Genomic DNA, 11,644 nt, shown 5'->3' with positions numbered 1-11,644 from the left:
CCATCTACATATTGCTTTCTAGAATTTTTGGTTGGGCCAATTAGTATAGTTTATTAGTCAAAGTCTCCCATGTTACAGGGATCGACTACACTGACCTTTGCGCATTACGACTTGGATATCTCCCTGTACAGGGCTTCAATACTGATGTCGTTTGTTTCTATAGAAACTAGACTCAAAGAGGAATCTATACATATATGGCATGACTCCAAATTATCTCTGTTAATTTATAATGAATTTCCAAAGTCGAAACAGGGAATCCAGAAACCGTTCTGGCCCTGTCTTACGAGAACCTGAATATCTCTTAACATACTGTCCATATGATCGTTTCGTTACTTTCCTATGAAAATAGATTCATCAAGGTCATTTACATAATCACTGTCCATACATCACTGCTGCTGTCAGCATCTGCCTTTAAGGTAGACTTTACCTATTTCATAGTTTCCATGATTCAACTAGCCCTTTTTGCATAAATAGCACAATTTATGATAGTGATTAACCATTCCCATGGCCAATCCTTGTTAAGCATATCCATACCAAATGATTATAACATTATACTCAAACATATATAAGCCATTTTCGCATGGCTATCCAAAATTATACAAGTCCAAAGGGTCCATGACCCACAACAAAAGGGTAGTCCTATACATGCCATTTCGAAGTTCAACCAAAATTGTACCAAAAAGGGGGGGCTTTGATAGTGTGGGCGACTTCGACTTCAAAATCCCGAGTCCGATAGCTGGAGAACCAAAATCTATAAAATAGAGAATCAAGGAGACGGAGTAAGCAATTTATGCTTAGTAAGTTTTGAGCAAGGGATTCCAGCACAACAAAAGTATAGCATTCATGTAGCTAAACGGATAATTTCATATGCACAATTTTTCAATATCATACTTACTTCACATTACCAACCCTTTTATTCATACACAAAGATCAACTTAGCCAAAGGCCGGTAGCTCATTTATCAACTGAGCGAATACTTATTTGTAAGGGCTCAACTAATTCAAAGCACATACGAAACATACCTCAATGTTGGGATGTTTCAAGCGTATTAACTGAAATTTTTACAGCAAGATCATTCATTCCCAAATCACGTACCTTCGGAATTTAACCGGATATAGCTACTCGTTCAAATGCCTTCGGGACATAGCCCGGTTATAGTAACTCGCACAAATGCCTTCGGGACTTAACCCAGATTTAGTAACTCGCACAAATGCCTTCGGGACTTAACCCGGATTTAGTAACTCGCACAAATGCCTTCGGATCTTAGTCCGGATATGGTCACTTAGCACAAAGCCTTCGAGACTTAGCCCGGACATCATTCAAATAACCATGCACATTTAACAATAAATCATGGCACGTTCGTATTTCATTTTCGTTAGCAAAACTCAAACACAAGACACTTATCATTCTTGCAATTTCGGCTCAATAGCCACACACAAAGAGCATGATTTTGATTTGCTTAAAACATGATCTAATCAAATCATAATCTAAGCTCTTTTACTCAAGAACTTACCTCGGATGTTGTCGAATGATTCCGATAGCTCTTTTCTAAGCTCTTCGGCTTTACAAGCTCGCTCGACAAGTACTACGAACTCTCGTATTTCAAGAACGCCAACGAACATTTTTATATCTTCATTCAGCCCATCCTCGAAGCGTTTACACATGATAGCCTCGGACGAAACACATTCCCGAGCGTATTTGCTAAGTCTAACAAATTTTCGCTCGTAATCAGTAACCGACATGGAACCTTGCTTAAGCTCAAGAAATTCCTTCCGTTTTTTATCAACAAATCTCTGACTGATATACTTTTTCCGAAACTCAGTTTGGAAAAACTCCCAAGTTACTTGCTCTCGGGGCACAACAGAAGTCAAAGTACTCCACCAATAGTAGGCAGAATCACGTAGCAAGGAGATAGTACACTTTAGGCATTCATCGGGTGTACAAGATAGCTCATCGAGTACCCGGATAGTGTTGTCCAACCAAAATTCAGCTTGTTCGGCATCGTCGCTATCCGTAGCTTTAAATTCAGTAGCCCCATGTTTTCGGATTCTGTCAACTGGGGGCTTATTTGACCTTATTTGGTCAGTTACCGGAGGTATTGTAGGTGTGGGGGTTGTATTAGTCGGGAAGGGAGGTTGTGGAACAGCCGTATTAGTTCGAATGTATTGGTTGAACCAATCATTCATCACGCTATAGAAAGCTTGTCTAGCTTCATCATTCGGGTTACTAGCATTAGGTTGATAGTTCACCGGTGCTATCCCTTGTGCGGGAGCAGGCGCTACACTCTCAAGATCATCAGCTACCGCTCGGTCGGGATCGGGATCCATTACTATAAATAAACACATTTGCAAATGTCAGAAATCACCACACTATCAAATAATCACATAAAATGGCATGTATAGCTAGACCCAACGCATTACCGTAGTCCTAGAATCGACTAAACCGTAGCTCTGATACCAATCAAATGTAACACCCCGAACCCGAGACCGTCACCGGAGTCGAACACGAGGTGTTAACAGACTTTTAAAAAAAATTCCCAGACACTGCCAATCTGCGTACTAGTCGCTTTAAAAATCATATCTTGAGTTCAGAAACTTGGAATCCAGTTCCGTAAATTTTCCCTGAAACTAGACTCATATGCCCATCTACATATTTTTTTCTAGAATTTTTGGTTGGGCCAATTAGTACAGTTTATTAGTCAAAATCTCCCATGTTACAGGGATCGACTACACTGACCTTTGCGCATTACGACTTGGATATCTCCCTGTACAGGGCTTCAATACTGATGCCGTTTGTTTCTATAGAAACTAGACTCAAGAGAGGAATCTATACATATATTTCTTGACTCCTAATTGTCTCTGGTTAATTTATAATGAATTTCCAAAGTCGGAACAGGAAATCCAGAAACCGTTCTGGCCCTGTCTCACGAGAACCTGAATATCTCATAACATACTGTCCGTATGATTGTTTCGTTACTTTCCTATGAAAATATATTCATCAAGGTTCGTTTACATAATTTATTCACTATTTAATTGCATTCCTACTATTTTTAGTGATTTTCCAAATCTACATCACTGATGCTGTCAGCATCTGCCTTTAGGGTAGACTTTACCTATTTCATGGTTTCCATGATTCAACTAGCCCTTTTTGCATAAATAGCACAATTTATGATAGTGATTAACCATTCCCATGGCCAATCCTTGTCAAGCATATCCACACCAAATGATTGTAACATTATACTCAAACACATATAAGCCATTTTCGCATGGCTATTCAAAATTATACAAGTCCAAAGGGTCCATGACCCACAACAAACGGGTAGTCCTATACATGCCATTTCGAAGTTCAACCAAAATTGTACCAAAAAGGGGGGGGCTTTGATAGTGTGGGCGACTACGACTTCAAAATCCCGAGTCCGATAGCTAGAGAACCAAAATCTATAAAACAGAGGATCAAAGAAACGGAGTAAGCAATTTATGCTTAGTAAGTTTTGAGCAAGGAATTCCAGCACAACAAAAGTATAGCATTCATGTAGCTAAACGGATAATTTCATATGCACAATTTTTCAATATCATACTTGCTTCACATTACCAACCCTTATGTACATACACAAAAGATCAACTTAGCCAAAGGCCGGTAGCTCGTTTATCAACTGAGCGAATACTTATTTGTAAGGGCTCAACTAAATTCAAGCACATACGAAACATACCTCAATGTTGGGATGTTTCTAGAGTATTTACTGAAATTTTTACAGCAAGATCATTCATTCCCAATTCACGTACCTTCGAAATTTAACCGGATATAGCTACTCGTTCAAATGCCTTCAGGACATAGCCCGGTTATAGTAACTCGCACAATTGCCTTCGGGACTTAACCCGGATTTAGTAACTCGCACAAATGCCATCGGGCTTAGCCCGGAATTAGTATCTCGCACAAATGCCTTCGGATCTTAGTCCGGATATGGTCACTTAGCACAAAGCCTTCGGGACTTAGCCCGGACATCATTCAAATAACCATGCACATTTAACAATAAATCATGGCACATTCGTATTTCATTTTCGTTAGCAAAACTCGAACACAAGACACTTATCATTCTTGCAATTTCGGCTCAATAGCCACGCAAAGAGCATGATTTTAATTTGCTTAAAACATGATCTAATCAAATCATAATTTAAGCTCTTTTACTCAAGAACTTACCTCGGGTGTTGTCGAACGATTCCGATAGCTATTCGACCACTTTTTCCTTCCCTTTATCGGATTTAGTTCCCCTTTGCTCTTGAGCTTAATTAAACAAATAAATTGATTTAATCATTTGAGCATCGAAAAGAGGAACACAAGGCACTTAGCCCATATTTATACATTAGACATTAAAGTCACATATGTACGGAATCATGAATCAAACTCAACATTTTAGCTAATTTTCCCCCTTGGCCGAATTTTCTAAGCCAAGACAAAAGCATCAATATACTTGCCTCTAACCGAATACATGCAACACCAATCTCCTTCCTATGGCCGAATATGCATGTCTATGTTGGGGCCGATTGCAACACTTAATACATTCTACAAGTATGGTCACTTGTATTGACTAAACACCATTTTGTTTCAAGTTCAAAACTTGGCTAATACACACATATATACACTAGTAAAGCATCCTCTCCCTTTCCATCAATTTAACACATGCATTACTCATTAATATACAAAAATTATATTCGGCCTTAGCACGCAACTTGCTAGCCGATTCTTCTCCATCTAGCAACCAATGCACATATGTGCTCACTCAAAAATGCTAAAAAGAAGATTCAAGAATCATCAATCCACCATCACATGCATCATTAACAAGCTTCATATTTAGCATGCAATGGCATTAACACAAAATCCACCTAGGCCGAATATCATCCCCATGACATAGCAAATATTTGAACCATGGGCTAATTTGAACTCAAGCTAGCAACTAAAAACATGCATGAATCTCATGGCACAGCCTCAAACATACCTTGATCTAGATACAAGTATGGCCAAACCTCCTCCTAATCCTCTTCCAAACCAAATATGAAGCAAGAACTCCTTCCTCCTTCCTTAGAATTTTCGGCCAAAAGAAGATGAAAAAGGATGAATAATATTTTTCTTTTCTTTTCTTTTACTCACGGCAATGGGGGGGCATGGATGAGACCATTCTTTTTTTTTTCATCACTCCTCCCTTTCATTATTTAATTACCATGCTCATTATTTTATTGTTTCCACCCATGATGCACCAACACAACATGTCTATGACATGTCTTGCCCATCACACTTGGTCTACCATACTTGTCATGGCCGGCCACTACTAATAGAGAGGGGGGGAAATTGACATGCAAGTCCCCCCTTTTTCAACATGCACTAATAGGTCCTTATGCTTTGACCTATCACATTTCAAAATTTTCTCACATAAGTCCTATTTACTAAAACTCACATGCAATCGACTAAATCGAAGCTTGAAATTTTCACACATTCATAATTACATATTCTAGACAATAAATATCACATTCGAACATTTCGGTGACTCGGTTTAGCGGTCCCGAAACCACTTCCCGACTAGGGTCAATTTTGTGCTGTCACATCGACATATAATTTTAATTTGGTTTTATTTAATATAACTTAATTAACCAATTTACAATTTTTACCTTGGTTATAAACATATAAAATCAATTAATGGATGACCATTAATGTCCATTAGCACTACCTAAGGTCTAATTTAATCATAAGGACCTCTCATTTAAAAAGCCATAGCAGTTAAGCACTTTTAACATATAGTAGGTCACTTTTGCATTTTATGCGATTAAGTCCTTTTATAAAATCAAGCACACAAACGATAAAATTTCCTCACAAAACTTTCACACATATTAATTCACATACTATAACCACCAAAAATAATATTAAAATATTTTTCTAACTCAAATTCGTGGTCTCAAAACCACTGTTCCGACTAGGGTCTAAACTGGGTTGTTACGTTGCACGGGTCTCCCGAGACGACTGTGAACCTACTATAGGGTCAGTAAGCTTACCAAGACCCCTAATTGACTGAAGTGACTATATGACTGATATATATGTATTTACATGTTAGCGAGCATGGTGATATTTAATGAACTTATATTGTATGCACTGTTGCCATGATATAGCATGTCATTACTGTATGTTACATTGCATGGGGTTGGGAGTTGGTATTGTTTGGAGGAAGTGTATTGAAAGGCCTCAGGCCTAAATTACTGGCAGCTCAGCTACAAACCATTGTTTAGTGCCACATTCGGTACTATTTAGAGTGTAGGGATGGGTGGGTTGATTATATCCCCACATGGAGCATAGGGTTGGATGGAGATGGTATGTAGAGGCTGGCTAGGTAGGAATTTTGTGATTGAATATCTGTTACTGTACTTATTGTTGATATTGAAATAGGTTAAGGCCCTAACTGAAACTAAATTTGATACTTAAAGGGCTTAAGCCCAAACTGTGACTGCATTTTGTCTGCTTGTTTTATATGAGGATTACACACTGAGTTTTCGTAAACTTACCCCTCTGATTTATCTCTACAGGTAATCCCTAAGCATGCGTGGATCGGTGCGACGAAGTACTCAACGATGGCCACACAACCTGTAACGCCCCGAATTTGGGCCTAGGAGTATTGGTCCTTGAGTATGGGTCCGTAAGGAGGTTATATATAAGCATTTAATTGTACAAGGAAGTGACACAATTAAATGTCTACTTTGGTGGTTAATGGCCCTAGGAAGTGTTGGAGAAATCTTAGGTTCAAACCTAGGCTTTAGAAAAAATTTTGGTTTTAAGTGAATAAAAACCTAGGTGCTTGGATGAAGGCCTTTTAAATTATTGTGGTAAATAAACGACACAAGGAAGCCTATGGTCTAGTGGTTGTGGCGTCATTAAGGTTGCAAGGGAGCTTGGGTTCAAGTCTTGGCTCTTGCAATTTATTTTGGTTTTTCTTTTAAGGGAACCTGGACTTTGGCCTATAGACCTTATAATTAATTGAGGATAAAATATGACACAGAAAGAGCTTGTGGTGGAGTGGCAAGGTGGCGTGTTATGTAATTGTAAGGTCTATGTTTCAAGTCTTGGGATGCGCAAGGGAGTATTTATTTTACTGTTTGAGCTATATAGGAGGTCAAGTTGGACTAGAACTCTATGGTTGAAGTGGTCATAAGAAAATAAGGAATTTTCTTAGTGGTTGAAAGTAATCTCACATCGGGAAGCTAACATGAGAATTGGTGAGAAGCTGGCTTTAAATAGAGCGAACCATATAAGTTGGGGAGCAAGACTCAATGCAGGATATGCCAAGGTTGGTGATCATGGACTTCGGCGTGTTCTGATAAATAGGTGTGTATTTCGCACTACTCTAGCTGCAGAATGGAAAATACTGGAATGCCGAAATACTGGTCACACGGCGATGGCAGCCACACGAGCGTGCGAGCACACGTGTGGGAGCTTTGACATGATGTTGAGGCCATCATGAGTGCTCTCGTGGGCTTAAGTTACTTTGGGCCGGGATGGGTCATGTGGGCCCAATAGGCCCATGAGCCTAAGTGGATACATTGTATGATTGTGTAGTAAATATTGAATTAGACTATGTGAATCTCATATCTGTAGGCTTGTATTACTGAAATGCCCTGTAGGGTAGAATTACTGAAATACCCTTCGTTTACAAAATTACCAAAATACTCTCGATTAGCAAAATGATCGAAATACCCTTGATTTGTAAAATTACCGAAATACTCTCAATTTGTAAAATTATCAAAATACCCCCGATTTTTAAAATTATCGAAATACCCTCGTAGTGTAAAATTACCGAAATACCCTTGTAGTGTAAAATGACCGGCATACCCCTATAGGGTAAAATGATTGTTTTGCCCTTGTGGGTAAATGACTGACGTAGACTTCGAATTTGACTGATTTGACTATGAATGTATGATTGCGTTTTAATTGATTTGACTATGGTTGTATGACTGATATGCTCTTAATATATGTTTAAAAGACTGTTATTGAGTATGGCCATTCTACATACACGTGTGATGATTGAGCATGACATACACGACATATTGCATGGGTTGGGAATTATGGAACGAAGGAAGTATATGAGGATCACATGGTTGCTTGATGACCGTGGATCCACTGATTGAGGATCGTATTGTTGCTTGACGACCGTGGATCCACTGGTGGCTTTTAAGCCAAATATATGATTATTGACGACTCTGTGTAGATCATATTTACCCGAGGCTATGTGCCGACTATATTATCGTCGCTGATGGCTATGTGCCTAACATGATATAGCTACCGATGGCTTAAAGCCAATTGATCTGATCATGGCTCTGTGCCAACCTAAATATGGCTTTGTGACATCTTAACTATGGCTTTGTGCCAAACGTATTTACCTGTAGCTATGTGCCTTGTCAATCATATTTACTGAAGGCTGTGTGCCGGTTATATTACCGTCGCTAATGGCTATGTGCCAAACTTATTACAGTTACCATTGGCTTTGTGCGAATAATAATACCGCTACTAAAGGCTTAAAGTCGTATATATGCTAGCAGCTTTGCTGCGATTTCAGGTAGTACCACAACCGGGCTACCATTGATGTGTATCAGATGGGTGGGTCGATATTTATATCCCCACATGATGTGTACCAGGGCACGGAGTTGGTGTGTAGCGGTTGGATTATTGGGGTGGGTTGCACAGCATTGCATGTATGATATTATTGTGATATTATGACGATGTGGGCTTCGACCCAACTAAGGCTAAGATGGGCTAGGCTCAATTGATTCTGTTATGGGCTGTGACCCAAATGATATTGTAATGGGCTTTGGCCAACGTATGCTCTGAAACGGACTGTACTGTTACTGTTAAAGGGCTCTGGCCCAAACTGTTTTTGTTTCTGTTTCTATATACTGACTGTTACTCTAGTAAGGGGATTACACACTGAGTTTTCATAAACTCACCCCGTTTATTAACTATGCAGCGTTAGGTGGATCGGTGTCACAGAGGGACTCGGAGACGACCACACAACTGTGCATGTTTTTCTATCTCATTTATTTTGATAAACACTTCGGTTTTTGATTTGGGTTGTAATAAGGCCTCTTTATTTTTTTAACTTTTTTTTGGGGAAAATTTATCTACTATGTTTGGTATTTGTTAGAAGTAGATTGCTGTTTTCCAAAACAATGCATGTTTTCAAAACACTATGTTTTCGCAAGTTAACTTTTAAACGTCACGTTTTCGTAAATTGGTTACTTTTAGAATTAGCTTTCACAAAGTAAAAAGGAATTCTTTTTTTTTTATTTGGAAATGAAATTAAGAAGTTTTCAATGTACTATGTTTTAAATAAGAAGGGTTTCTACTGAAAACATGGTTTTCAAAAATCACTTCAATGTGACACGCCAGATTCGGGTCTAACTTCTGGGCCGGGTTTGGGGTGTTACACAACCTTATTTGACTCTGTTTCGTACTTAATTGTGATTTTAAATTTTGTTTGGGAATTTTATTGTAAATATGGCCTTAATGTATTTATCTTAAATTTGGGATTTTTATTAGTTATGGACTATAACTACTAGTTTTAGGAAAACTCGAGTTTTCAAAGGAACCAAACATTTTAACAAATTACCCACGAATTCGAAAACTATTTTAAAAGCTTCTACATAGAATAAATGTTTTGAAAGCTTTCGAATGATTAATTAACACGATAATATAATTAATAAGTAATAACGGAAAGATTCTAAACGTAAAATATTTGAAGTAAAGTTACGGTTTCCAACCCAAGTTATGGTTTTCAAACACATTAACATATGACACTCTCATATTCAGCCATAATGACCAGGTCGGGTTTGGGGTGTTACAACATAACAACTCTAACCAAGCTCTGTCATCTGTATAGTTTTTAGATTTGAGTGATTAAACTGTTTCAAACCTAACACGTCCTTTTTACCTCACACGAATGCTAAGAAACCCTTAGCAAATAACGATCAATAAAATGTGTATTTACTAAGTAAAGGATTCCAAAAGGTCCTAATGTGGTTTCCAAATTGATGAAAGATAGAGTTGCCATGGAATATTTTTTCGAATGTTATTAAGCATGTTGATAATAAATGAGTTTAATTAAAGTAATTGTCCTAGTTTATTTATGTTATAATTGTTGCAAATTGTGTTTAATTTTGCTAAAATCTAATTCATTCATATAGTTTGCATACTTAGGGTAACTTACATTAGGGATCGTTGCATTTAGTTTAATATATTTAATTTTAATCATCACTTCTTAACCATATTTTGTTTTTATTTACCAAGTTGTTAGTATAATTTTAGAATTAAATGATTCAAGATAAATACAATCCCTGTGAAGATGATAACTTGATACTTACTTATTACTTTATAACGACTATGTACATTGCACAAACCTACGCGTTACAAGTTTTTGGCGCCATTGTCGAGGGTTGTTAACTGTTGCCATAGTCTTTTTTTTGTGAAATTATTTACTTCCAAGTTGGTTTATTTGTAACATTACTAACTTATTCTTCTTAATTTTCTGATTTCTTTTTCAGGTGTTTATGAGCATAGATCAGATTATCGATTTATTCCTTGTAGACCCTGAAATTGAGCAAACTTTTAGACAAAGAAGACATGAACGAACAACTCAAAGACAAGTCGAGATGGACCTTGAAAATCAGAATCAGGACCAAGGTAATGAAATCGATCATGTACGAAACCCCATCCTCATTGCTGATGATAGGGATCGATGCATTAGACAATATGATGTTCCATTTTTCAATGAGTTAAATCCAAGAATTAGAAGGCCAGATATTGAGGCAACCCAATTTGAATTGAAACTAGTGATGTTTCAAATGCTTAAAATGGTGGGCCAATTCAGTGGTATGCCCACGGAAGATCCATATCTCCACCTTCTATTGGTTATGGAGGTGAGTGATTCAATCAAGATAACCGGTGTGATTGAAGACGTACTAAGGTTGAAGTTGTTTTCATACTCGTTGCGAGATCGAGCATGAGTATGGCCCAATTCGTTACCACCAAGTTCCATATCTACATGGCAATAATTAGCAAAGAGATTTTTGGTTAAATATTTCCCACCTAGAAAAAATGCTATGTTGCGGGACGAGATCACAACTTTCCAACAATTGGATGACGAGTCTTTTTATGTAGCTTGGGAGAAATTCAAGGAGTTACTTCATAAGTGTCCTCATCATGTGATTCCTCATTGTATCTAGTTGGAGACATTCTATAATGGTCTCAATGCACATACAAGATTGATGGTAGATGCTTCTACGAATGGTGTAATTTTGTCTAAGTCTTATAATAAGGCTTATGAGATCATCAAGAGGATCGCGACTAATAAATATCAATGGCCAACAAATCGAATAGCTTCAGAAATACGTGTAGCCAGAGTTCATAAAGTTGACACCCTCACTTTGTCATCGGCTCAGGTATCGTCTATTTTCTCTATGTTAAAATAGTTTACTGCTAATAGTGCTAATTTTGTAGTTCATCCACCATGTTCGTTTGAAGTAATTTCCTGTGTGTATTATGGGGAAGGTCATTCTTTTGAGAATTGTCCATCAAATCTCGAGTCAGTGTACTATGTGGAGAACCAACATCAAAA

General features: G+C 37.8%; 1 non-coding gene across 1 annotated transcript; it reads right to left on the bottom strand.

Annotated features, from left to right (window-relative positions):
* Positions 1-11,129: 11,129 nt before the first annotated feature.
* On the bottom strand, positions 11,130-11,236 carry LOC121230037 (small nucleolar RNA R71). The gene has a single exon (XR_005927989.1). It is a non-coding gene; the product is annotated as a small nucleolar RNA R71 (small nucleolar RNA).
* Between the last annotated feature and the right edge of the window lie 408 nt (positions 11,237-11,644).

The sequence above is a fragment of the Gossypium hirsutum genome, chromosome A05 (assembly GCF_007990345.1).
Source record: "Gossypium hirsutum isolate 1008001.06 chromosome A05, Gossypium_hirsutum_v2.1, whole genome shotgun sequence".
NCBI classification, from domain to species: domain Eukaryota; kingdom Viridiplantae; phylum Streptophyta; class Magnoliopsida; order Malvales; family Malvaceae; genus Gossypium; species Gossypium hirsutum.
Note: the sequence above shows the minus strand (reverse complement) of the source record. Positions and strands in the feature narration are given on the sequence as shown.